General features: G+C 40.4%; 1 protein-coding gene across 1 annotated transcript in view; it reads left to right on the top strand.

Moving 5' to 3' along the window:
* The window catches only part of LOC311250020 (protocadherin-15-like), a 195,494-nt gene that overhangs the window by 165,264 nt on the left and 17,367 nt on the right, over positions 1-12,863 (top strand). The gene's annotated exons all lie outside the window — the stretch shown is intronic.

Raw genomic sequence — 12,863 nt, 5'->3', positions numbered from 1 at the left:
TAGTTCTGATGCAGTTTGAATCCAGATAACTTCATAAAAAAGCCAAGTGTTTGATAGATGGACCGCCATCTTATGATGGGATCAAAGAGACTAGCAGTTTGGACTGGACGCACGAAGACCAGTGGTTTCAACGCTAGCACAGGAGCTTTTGCCCAGGATGGGCAAGGGAAAGCTGGTTATCATGCTTACTTCAGTAGCCTAGTTATCTCTGCAATGCAAAACAAAGATATCACTCAGCATTTTCAACTAAAAATCTCAAATATTGCCCCTTTTTTAAAAGATACTAAAAGCAGTGGAGAAATGAAAATGCTCACAACTTGGATCCAAATGGGAAATAATGGACAATCAGGAAAAGTGTGCTTTATCTACAACCCCCAAACACAACAATAAACTCCATCTATAGCACCAAGAACTCAACAATACAGAAAACGAAAGTGATCACAGCATTAAGATGTCTGTAGTGGAAATCAAAATAGTGCAAAGGTGATGATCATCGGTTTAGTCTAATCACACAGCAATAATAACTCTTGGATGGATACGGTGATCTCTACTGGTATTCTTCAGGTCAGTGATAAACACACACCGACATCATCGACAGACTTGTTCAACAATCTTGCCAGCACAGGCCAGCAATTAAACTAATTGGTCAAAGTCTTGAGCCAATTTCATGTCAAACTAAAAAATGAGTGTGATCACACAAGATGGCAGCACATTTCAGCCTGTGAAGACTGTTCTTTAAAGTTAATGATACATAACCGTCTTTGAACTCTGATTGGGGCATGTTGTTCTTGATCGACTTGTTACATCAACTCAAACACGGCCCCTCGCAGGAATAAAACTTGTTGATTCATCACACTTGAGTTACTTTGTTGAGCGTTCCCAAAGCCCTTGTAAGGATTTATCGCCTGAGTTAAAATGTCTCTAAAAGTACCCTCAGACTGTTGTGAATGAGGCCTCAAAGCTTTTTTGTAGTCTAGAGACATTTTCTTTCCTTGGTTTCACATTTTCCAGTGGCCAAAGGAGCTGACATTTTGTTAAGACGGACACAATCTTGGATTAATCAAGCACGACCTTGTAACCCCACATCAAACTAACATCGAGCAAAGCTCTGATTTTTGAATACATTAACTGTCGTAGATAAACCCTGCATTTTTATCTCCACAGAGTTCAACAACATTCAGCTCTTTCCTTGTCCGTTTCCCTGTTGTAATGCATAACAATGTCCTCACCGTAGAGGAGATAAAACAAAGGTCAATGATCTGCCCACAGAACAAAATTCAGTTTGAGCCCAGCCTCTCTAGTTTACTTGAAGATTTTCATCAAGTGGCTGCTTTAAAAAAAAACATTTGTTGTCCAAACATTGTCCAAATTCATCCTCTAACAATGACATTTTGAGATAATGAGATAAATGTGAGTGTATTGAGTGTTTGTTTTGCAAGGAAGTCTTTTGTTTGTGAAATTCAAGTGTTGCTTATCATAAGCAACACTTGAAGGGGACTGTGAATGGGATATTGTGTCCTTCATTCCTTTTTTATTAGCCTGCAGAGTTACAGATTATGGGTAGTAGAATATGCGATTCAATTTGGTCAATGCATCTAAATGAAAACGTGAATCCTCTGGACAACATTAGCAGCAATATGCGCCAGATAGGGGTTTCATTTCACAATGCAAAAGTGCTCTAAAGAGTTACTTTTCTCAGTAGGTAATGCTGTAACGTAAAGAGTTACTTTTTAATGCTAGTAAGTGACAAGTTACTTCCAAAGGTAACGCTACCCAAAAATGGTCTTTCGTCTCCTCAGTGGGACAGTTTACCCCAAAATCAAAAATACGTATTGCGTAAAGAAAACAGTTCCCATGTGAAATGATCTCAACAAGATCTTTGGATCACCTTGACTAACTGTCATTTCTGGATAGAGCTATTGCTGTTGAGCTTTTGTTGTTGTATATCTCCAAAACTTGGCAACTCACACCACGACAATCTAGATGGATAGATTTGGCACTACAGGTAAGAGGAAACATGTGTTTTTGATTTGAACTGTCCCTTTTAAGTACGTTATTGTCCATCTACTCTATTATCGGGTTACTAGTCAATATCTCTTCAACTCTTACTATAGCGCCCATGTTTCTCTGCATCTTCTAGGAAATTTTGTTTAATTTATCCTCGTTTGATACTTGTTGGTTTGGTTAAATAGAGACAGTATGTCAAGACACAGCATTAACTTTTGCTGTAAAGTTTTAAAAACCCCTCCCCCACACACACACACACACACACACTCTCACTTACTCAAGGCAATACACAGATAGTTCATTTATAATTCCTTGCTGGAGCGTTAACAAGAAGTTGAGAAGAACTCTTATCAGCATTACATGCATCACCGGTTCCCTGTCTGTCCTTGATATGCCTCCCCACTCCCATTAACATGAGAGCAATTCATATGCAAGATTGTAGAAACTATCTCCAAATGGCAACAAGGGATTTCCAAGTATGTGTGAGTGTGCATTTTTGTGTGTGACTCACCAGCCCAAACGATCCCCTGAAAAATGTGTGCGGAAATGAACTTGGATATGAGATAATTGAAATAAATGCAGCCCTTAATTTATAAAGACCACCCTGGGCGATAATTAATTCTATTGATAAGCTACAGAGCGTGTGTGTGTGTGTGTGTGTGTGTGTGTGTGAGTGTGTGTGAGTGTGTGTGTCTTCGCAAAGTAGGCAATTTGGGATTTATTGTGTAATTCTTGCGTGGGTGTATGCATATGTCCTGTATCACCACAATCTTGTAGTAACTAAATAATCCCTAAAGATTATAAAATGAGGCAAAGTGCAAAAGTTTGCACATTAATAATTAAGGTCCATTATCAAACTGCTCAGTAGACTGATTTTCAAGGCTTTTTTTCTTCTTCTTCTTCCTTTAATTACCTTTGGCTGTTCTCTTGACAGACTTGGCTTTTAATGTCTGTTTTCAATGAACTATGAAAAAAGGGGTTCTTCCACTTGTTATTGGCAGCACATGAAATGAAGCATATTTTCTTTGAAGTTTTGAGTCAAAAGTCATGTTATGTAGCAATAAGGCACATGTAACTGTCATCGCATGTGCCGTGTCAATAACACTGTGTAAAATTGGCCTTTGAATTTGCTTACATATACTCTTCCTTACATATATGTATATTTTATGCCACTTCACACTGTTAAAATGTGGTTTTGTGCAGTTGGCTGTTAAAAACTAACTTAGAACTACTGTTGATGTGCAAGGTTTTACCCCTTGTGGACAACAGTTGATTATTTTCTTTGTGTAAGGCATCTTGAATCCAGGAATACAAATGTGTTTCATCATAGTGCAGTCCAGTGAAGCTTACCTAACTCTTCCATGACAAATACATCCTCAAGATGTTTTTGTCATATGGCAGCACAATTACTTCTTTTTGACTCTTGTTACAATGTTATACTGCATAAACCTTTTCTACTGGTTCCTTCCTGTCACAACATTAAACTTTGTATCATCATACTTTGTTATCATTTCATCACTCTGGTTTTCCTGTTGGCTTGTTGACTCATGCATTCATCTCTTGTTCTCATCCATCCACCTTCATCCATGACTGACAGACAAAAGTGAGTAGGATGCTGAAAACTGCTTCACATCTGTGACAAGTTTGATACTGTGCTGTGCAGTTTTCCCACTTTAGTTTCGTGTTTGTGTCCGTGCTTGTTAGTGGTTCCTTGTGTATGTGCAGGGCAAGTTGTATTTTTGGTAGATCAGAGAGCAAAGTTGCCGAAGGTTTGTTGTGCTTGTGGCTGATCAGTGAAGATTTACGGTAAAAGGCTGCATTGGCTGTCTCAGCATAGAAGTGGGCAATCATGTGCCATGGGGTACCAAGAGTCTGCAGAGTTTCTACAAAGTCTCAAACAACACCAGAGGTTTCACAGATTAGTGCTCCTTCAACCAGAGAGGAGGATATAATCAGGCTTTTGTTTGAAGGAAATCTGCATACTCTCAGAGCTCCATGACACAAACTTGTCTCACCCTGCCCCAACAGATCTGGCATTGTTTATGATGCCGTAACATCCTTTGTAGTGCACCACTTTTAGCATACATAAAATCTATTTGCATTCTTTTCCTTTGTGTTTCAAGACTATGTTTTTTTTTTAGTTCTCCATCTCCTGCCCTTCTGGTAAAAACAGCACAGAAAGAAAAAGTGCCGTAACCTCTTTTAAGATCCATCCTACATTTCCTCTCATTCCTTCCCTCATTCATCTCTTAATGTGAAGACTCTTTTCATTTATCAAACAGCAGCTCTAGCAGGGGTTTGGATTTATTTTATCTACCATTCTTTATGTATCCTTCTGTTGTCGCTCCGTTTATAAAACATTTTAGCTAACTGTTCTGTGCATTACTGCTCTTTCATTTAAATTTCATTCAGCCCCCATCTCCCTCTTCCATTTCATTTGGTTTTGATTTATATAATCACATCTTTTCAACTCACTTCTCTCCCTCATATTTTATCTGTAATTCTTTTATTATTTCTCCCTTCATCCCATCTTTTTTTCTCTATTTTTTTTTCTTCCATCCATGTGCCAGCCGGGCAAACCACAGTGGTGGTGGGAGTGGTGGCAGCTTGGATGAAAGCGACCGCCAACGTCTGATCTCAGATTTCGCGACAAGAGCGATCGCTGCCCATCGTCAGTGCGTTGCTAACGGAGGGGTGCTCCACAACCTGCCCAAGTCTGAGTCCAACATCACCTTTCTCTCTGATGAAAACCCCCTGACTATCAAGAATCCAATCTACCACGAGGACGGGACTTTGAGTAGCCCAGAGACTCTTGGACGAAGCCAGAGGAGAAGAGACCTTCTTGGGAATTTCTCCCCTTCCAGGAAAGGCCTTCGAGAGGCCTGGCTGAGGCTCAGTTCCCATGGGGGAGATGTAGGATTCGGTGGGTATAGTGGCAGTGACAGTGGATGGGGATCTGGGGCTGGACACAGCTGGACTCTCCCATCAAGGTTACATCGAAGAGAGATGTATGACGCTTTGAGACGCCAAGTAGTAATGGATCCCGTGCAGTGGGAGCTTGAGCTTCTGAAGGCTGAATTCAAGGAGAGTAAAGATGCTGGTCTGGACTCAGGATTTGACCGTGGGTTGGATTCGGATTTAATGGGGAGTCCAAGTCTGGAGCCCAAGCTGACTGTCAAAGAACAAGCCAGACAGTTTGAGCAACAAGCACTTCAGGAAATGAGGCAAAGGCAAAACAGAGATTCAAGAGGATCTCTGTCACCTGATATCCTACTTTCTGTTTTCCCCGAGTCTCCTCAGCATCAAAAACACACCCCAACCCATAGCGCCTCAAATTTTCAAGTTAAAGAGGGTCCCCCAAGTATCATCGTCACCCACAGTGATGGAGGGACCCCTCCACCGAGTCACAAGCCAACTCCTCCCGTGCTGCGGCGTTTCGGGGCAAATTTAACAGGAAATCAGAGTGTGGAAGAGAAACTTCAGGTCCCTTTAGAGTTTATCCCTGATCCTCCATCAACTCCACCACCACCACCACCATTTCAGCCCCCACCACCTCCACCTCCACCTCCATCCCCACCACCTCCACCTCCCACATTTGCTCCTCTCTCTCCTTCAACTCCTCCTCCACACGCCCCCATCACCCCTCCTCCTCTCCCTCCTGCTTCACCTAATCCCAACCATACAGAAAAGCAGCTTCCTCATCCCCCACCTCCCCCACCACCACCTCTACCTCCCCCTTTGTCGCCCTCAGTCCTACGTCCATCCACCTTCGTCCTCCCGTCATTCTCGGAGGCGCCAGCCCTGCGGCCAGTGTCCCTCAGGCCACCGCCACCACCCCTCCCCGTTGAGCCCGAACCTCCCCGAAAAGAGCTGAAAGGAATCTTAAAGAACATCCAAAACATCGCAGACATCGAGAAGTCGGTGGCCAACATGTTCAACCAGATAGATCAGAAACAGATCCCACTCAAGAAGGTCTTGAAGAGCCGTGCCTCCATGGATTCTCTTGATTCACTTGACTCCTTGGATGCTTTGGCAGGAGGAGAAGGAGGCGCAGCAGAGGGAGGAGAGGGTGGTGGAGAAGGAGCAGGGGGTGCAGGAGGAGAGGATCTTCCACCTTCACCTCCACCTCCACCTCCACCTCCACAGATTCAGCCAAACCCAAATATGAACTCCATCGTTGAAGAGCTTGAGAAGCGATTCCCCTCTCAGTCTACAATGCTCTAGCCTTTGCCTTGATCTTACGGAAAGCACACGGATGGGAACTTCTTAACATTGTGGCATAGTTGATGTGAAGTTGTGAAGCTGTCAGGGGACTGATGCTTAAAAAAGCTCAGTGGGATGCTCTGATGATTTGGTGATTTTTACCGTGCTACAGCTGTGCTCTTCCAACATGACTTTTCTACATGAGAAAGGAGAAAAACTAGGCCTAATATAAACTCTGTAGGTAGAAGAAAATGTTTCTCCTCTCAAATGATGGTACTTGTTGCAAACTGTAAAGGAAAGTGGAGCAGGTAAAGCAGAATGAAAGGTCACATCTTTTATAGCCCAAATTCTGTCATCTAAAGGCTGGAAAGGGCTTCTACTCCTTGTGACTGTATGCTACACTGTTTCCCTTTGACTGTTTACAAGAAAATAGAAAGATTACGGGAGTGTTCGAAGATGTAAGAAATGTTAATCAGAGGTTAAGTCCATTTTTTATTTGTGTGCCCATTTGAGTGAACCTGAGCTACCAGGAGGAATTCGACAGCCTGCTTCGCAAACCAACTCTGAAGAAAACGTTTGGAGGGCTTACTCAACATATCGGGGGCTTATCCTTAAATGAGGAACATTGGCTTAAAGAGCTGCAGATGGGAGCAGTGAAATCATATGATTAGAAGTGGCAAAATGTCTTCTGGATAACTTTCAGTTTTTGACAACTCATTTACATTCTTGTCAACAACTAATTATAATCCATGAAAGACATGCAATTGTTGATGGGGCCACTTGCTTTTCTGAGAAACGACTTCGCTTTTACGGTGGCTTTAACACAGACCCTCTGGTAAACTAGCTGACGGTAGATGCAGTGAGTAGGAAAAGGAAAATCAAGTAGAGGAGGAAAGAATAATGTTAAACCTGCCAACTTGGATTGAACTTTGCTGAACATGGATTCTTTGTTTTTTCGCATTAATAGTTTTGCTGCAGGATTTCACTGTTACAAGGCAAGGATCATTTCATTATTATTCACTGTTGCATAGTTACAGCATGTTGTAACACTTGCTGTAAGATCACAGATTCTGTCTGCTCTTAACCGTAGCATGTTGATGTCAGCAAACATCTTTCCATCTTTGTATTCATTTGAGTCGATGCATAATTAAGAGTCTTTCTCAACCCTGTCTCTTAGAAATTACTTGTACATATTACTACATTGTTTGTGCTACGAAACGTAATCGCTGGCTTGATTATCTTCAAGGGCGACTCTTTTTTTGTTGTGAATGAAACGGTAAATTTATGTACCACACAGGAGGCACAGGGATGAATGGCAGGCATACAGAGTGAAGCATTTTGACTCCAGAGTACCGTCTGTAATTACATTTAGGCAGCAAAACAACTGTGGTTAAGGTCAGGGAAAGATGCTGGTTTGGTTACGTGTTGATAATCTCTTTGTGTTTTGTGATTCAAGTCACTGCGGACTTCTGCTCCCTTTCCATAATTAAGTGCTGCCATAGCCTAAACATAACCAGAAATTATTGTGTATTTGATCAGGATAATGTGCAACATGTATACAAAATAAGATATAGCTAAAAGCCTATTTTCATGTGTAGTCACTTACATGCCACATATCTGCTGTGTAAGTCATAAAAATGTTAATTTTTACATTTCTAAATTATGTTAATAGAAAACATAATCCTGCCAGCATTACATATTCTTGAAAACATATTTACTGCTGCAAATTAGTTGCACATAAACATAATTTCTCTGAGACAGGGTTCATCTTTTAACATCAATATTTAATGACATCATGTGTTGAAACTTGCTCCACATTGCAAACACGGACATGCTCAAAGTGAAACATTCTTAAAGTGGCCGTTATCTTTTGGCATTTTGTGTCTGTTCTGCTTTCTGTTTTAAATACTGATTTAGCGGGTAGTTATTTTTATAAACACTAATTCGTCTCTAGCGTGTTGATACGTATCTGTTAAAGGCTCATACAGTCTTTCTGTTGTTCTCTGTCTTCCATCAACTCTCATTTCATTTAGACCCACACTGTCTGATGTCCTGCATTGTCCTTTAATGTTCAACGAGGTCATGTGAATGTTTGTTTTTCAAGGAGACAATTGTAAATATGTAGGTAGGTGCGTAGCTACAGTAACATGTGTAAAGTATTTATGTAGAGTGATATTTCTATTCACAATATGTGCTACATTTTTATGACTTTTTTCTGGAGTCTGGAGTTCTGTTGCTTCTTCCAACCAAGGTTTCCTTTGGTAAAATCATTGTGTGGGAACTACTGGGAATTAATTAATATGCCATGGACGTGAGACATTTTTCTCAATAAAATGTGTTGCTGACTCAGAGTTCAAGGCCATTTTTTTTTTGACAAAAACGGTTAAATCACTTTAAACGCCAAGATTTAAGACTACAGATGTATTCAATGGCAGACATGAATGACCTTGTTCATTGTGCTATCTATCGCTTTCGTGCTGAATAGCAACAGTTCAGAAATTGACCTTCTTATTAGCGAAAACTGGGAGCTACTGTAAAAACGGTGATCAGTACTAAATAGTGAACACTGAATAATCTTGTGTCACTTTGATTTAGCACCAGTAACCAATATATGAACACCAATCATGTGCCTTTGTCCCTTGTCTTCATGGCACTTTTCCCCTAAATTTGCCCCGGGGGTGGAGCAGAAGTGAAGCAGCAGTGCTATGGGTGTTTGATCTGACTGACAATGACAGCATCTGTTCAGCTGATTTCTCTTGATGGAATTGTGCCCGAAAAGTATGCAGAGTGAGTCATGAACAAAAAGCCTCCTACATGTGCAGCATGTTAATGAGGAAGTACAATGTTTCAGCCATCTCAGATATGAGACCCTGTGTTTTATGAAGGTCACACAGCCACATCAGGTCAAAATGTAACCATCAATTGGACGACATGCAGATGTTTCCATTCATCTGAGGGGATTCAGTGTAGAACAAGTCTCAATGTACTTTACCACTGCATATTAATTGCTTGCAGAAACGTACATTGCAGACATTTATTCTGCCGATTGGTTTGGATATTTCTGTCTCATGGTGACGCTTCGGTTCTTAAGCTGTTTTCCTCTATGCTGCATAGAAAGTGCCTCCTCATGTATCAGAGGTCTCTGCAAAGACATTCTAGCCAAACAAAATGTTCACAGCATCATTTAAAAGTTATAAATGATTCATTGAAATAATAATATTTTAGATCAGGTGGCAAATTTCTGCCTCCTCAGACCAAATCTTATCATAAACCAAACCAGGCTTCTACAAAGAATATTCATCACTTTTATGTGTGCTGAGTTTTGCCTCTCCCTCTTTGATACGCATCTTTACTTACATCTTTTATACTATATGGTTAAATGACGTGAAAACACATTTTTTTTCGCGCTTAAATCAGACTCCCGACTGGCTGAGATCAAAAGCTGATTCCTGCCAGGAATGTCATCTGTAACTACTTTTGAGATCCTTCCTTTTCATTTCCGTGTCCGTACAGTTAATTTGATATGGAAAGAAGTGGCAGCCTTTGAAGCGTTACCTCAAAATATCTCAAATTTTACTTTTAATCATCACAAGTTGCTTCACTTTTGATGTGGAACCAAAGCCTGTGGATATACAGTTGCTCCGTCAGCAGCAGATTTCACTGCCATCTGCTGACATAGTCTCAACAAGTTGTCTCTCGTCAAATATTATCATCAAGTGACAGAATCACGTCTGTCCTGCAAGATCAACATGTCACTGATGATCATATCTGGGCAACTTAATCAAATCAGGATGCCCTGTCATGTCACAAACCCTGAGCTGGTTAGCTGCACATTCACAAATGCAACCATTGCTGTTGTTGAGCAATGTGTTTCTCTTACATACACAACATCATGATCAAGCTATAAACAGTGTGTTGTTAAGCTGCGATTCTCAATAAAGCGTTAATACAGACAGTCACACACAAATATGCACAAGAGCTTGGGCATAAACGGGAGTGTGACTGTGTACACTTGCACACAAACACGCAGCTGCATTTAACAGGTTGCAGGCAGTGCTGCTGTTTCAGATGACTGGCTTGGGAATGTTTTATGTTAAGATTAGCTTTCAGCCTCGTGCTGCATGTCATTGAACACACTCACACACTCAGTTTTCATTGTCTCGCAGACAGTGTTCTGCTTTCACTCACTTGTGTGCTTTTGCTAGAGAACAGACATCTTTTGAAATCTTTGAGAATATGTATTGTTTACAACATTCGGCAAAGCAGAGTGCATTTAATTGAAACTGAATTGAGAAACACAGAAACAAGACACAGCGAGGGAGAGGCTGTCTTGTAATCGTGAAGTCACATGTTTGATCCTCGCTACAGCAAAGATTAACAAAGGAAATGTGGTTATTGAAGCAGCAAATAGCCATGAGACACACCAAAGAGAATTCTGTGTGCTGTGGATGGTGATTATTTGAACACCTGTCTGAACTATTAAATCGCACTTGAGCAATTCTCTCTAAATTCCTGAACTTGAGAATGACGCTGCACATTTCAAAATTGGAAACTCTTCTTTGAACTCTGATCAACACACAAGACTAAGATGAAGTATTTCTCTAAAACATTTTTATTTCAAAAACAGATAAATTCTTTGCGGGCATAAGGCAATGCTGTGCAAATCATTAATCCATCCACATACACGTAACAATTTGCCGATCTACCAACACCTGCAGTTACAATTGACGCGACATATGCTATGTTGGAATGTAACGTCAAAGTTTGTTCCCCAGACAAATAATGTCGCCCTCCTGTTAGAATTGTGTTTCCAGCAGTAGCACCTAATGGTGCCGGTTGAGGTCGGTTGATGGTCCACATATCATTGGAAAGCAGTTCAACACAACACCTGATAAGAAAAGGTCAGAAAAATTAAGAACAACATGTAATTTAACTCCTGTTTTACAACAACATACAATTTAACACTAATTTCAAGGTTTGAAAAGCAGCTAAGAGTTTAAAACCATCAGACAGTTTACAGACTGACTTCGGCGTACTGTATTTACTGAAGTTGTGCAATCAAAGTTTTCCAGGGCAATAACATCTTATCATCAACATTTCAAGTAGCATGTCTCGGATATAAATACCAATCTATTGGTTGGTCCCGCACTTTGGTCCTGGTTTAAATATCTCTACACTGAGATATTGGTTTGGCTTAAAACTCAGTACAGGCTTCCATGTGGACGTTAAGATGATAAATGACTTTGGTAATCTCTCAACTTGGCCGCTTACATCACCAGTTTGTCAAAGTTTTCAGTATTTCCAGTGAAATATGTCCTCTATCTACTGTATTTGATTGATTGGCACAAATTGGTTCAGTTCCCAGACAATGTGTCCGAATGATTTTGGTGAGATTAATTTTTTCTCAAGGGTCAAAATTAGGTCTATGGTGGTTTTGAGTTAAATTTCTCAATTCTGAATGGTTTGCCATGAAATGTGGTACAGATATCCATGGCGAACTTAGGATGAATCCTAATGACTTCCATGAAATTTTGGACACACATTCATCATGATCGCCTCCGGAAGAATTTTAATCACTTTGGTAATCCCCTGACTTGTCATCTAGTGTCATATTCAGGTCAAAATTGAGATTTGTCAAATACCGTCTATAAAGCCAAAGATGTTTCCATCATTATCCTCCTTATCCTTATTGCCAGAATGAAAGTTGGCATTGTACATATTGCAAACCTTGGATATTTTAAAACTTAACATTTCTATATGTTGCAACTTGACATTTATTTTGGTTCAGTTTTCAATTTTATCATGTGTTGTCCCAGGGTCTCCACAAAAATATCCAACAGCATCACGCTTACAAATGTTTAAACGCCATGATCCCTTGTCAAAAATATCCAACTTGAAACGCAGTCTTGAACTGTGGTCACTGGTTTGGCTGCCTACTCGCATGTAACCTGTTCAGTGCTTATTAGCACCAATTTGATGAACTTTAAATATGCTAAATATCAGCATGTTAACATGTTTACAGCAAATTAGCTATAATCACAGTACTTTAAGTACAGCCTCAGTGAGCCGCCAGTCTGATCGTCTGACCTCCGTGTTCCTTGCCCGTCAGACAAAGGTCGCCTTGTTTCCAAATTTCCATCTGGTTAGTGTTACTATATCTTTAATCCAAAAAATAAGACCCAAGTTGGAATAAACCAAAATTGTTCTGTCACTGACTCATATGTCAAGCTGCTCTGGGTGCGAGTATAAATTAAATATATATAAAAATGTCACAAAAGGTTATGGGAGGTTTGTTGTGATATGGTGTAAAATCTGCTCAGTGTAGCTTTGGGTAAGAAATTTGAATACTGCATTTAATATGTCACAACAAGGCGTCAGCTAATTTGAGTTTTGTTCCAAACAGGCACATTTCGAACAGGCACAGCATTCCAATACAAAGAAGCGACTTCTTGATTTACTGATGGTTTGTCTTCTTCCAGTGGGTTTATTCTTGTAACGTGTAGAGACCTGGTTATTTTTCCAATCTATTTTCTACACAGTATGCAACCGCAATGAGACAATACACAAAATAAAAGAGAGAGAAACGGCTGAAATAAGCATTGAGAGTGAAACAGGCGTGAGAAAAAGGGAGTAACAACGAGCTACAGTAGCTC

Source organism: Pagrus pagrus (genome assembly GCF_965226575.1).
Source record: "Pagrus pagrus genome assembly, chromosome: 21".
In the NCBI taxonomy this organism is placed as follows: Eukaryota; Metazoa; Chordata; class Actinopteri; order Spariformes; family Sparidae; genus Pagrus; species Pagrus pagrus.
Note: the sequence above shows the minus strand (reverse complement) of the source record. Positions and strands in the feature narration are given on the sequence as shown.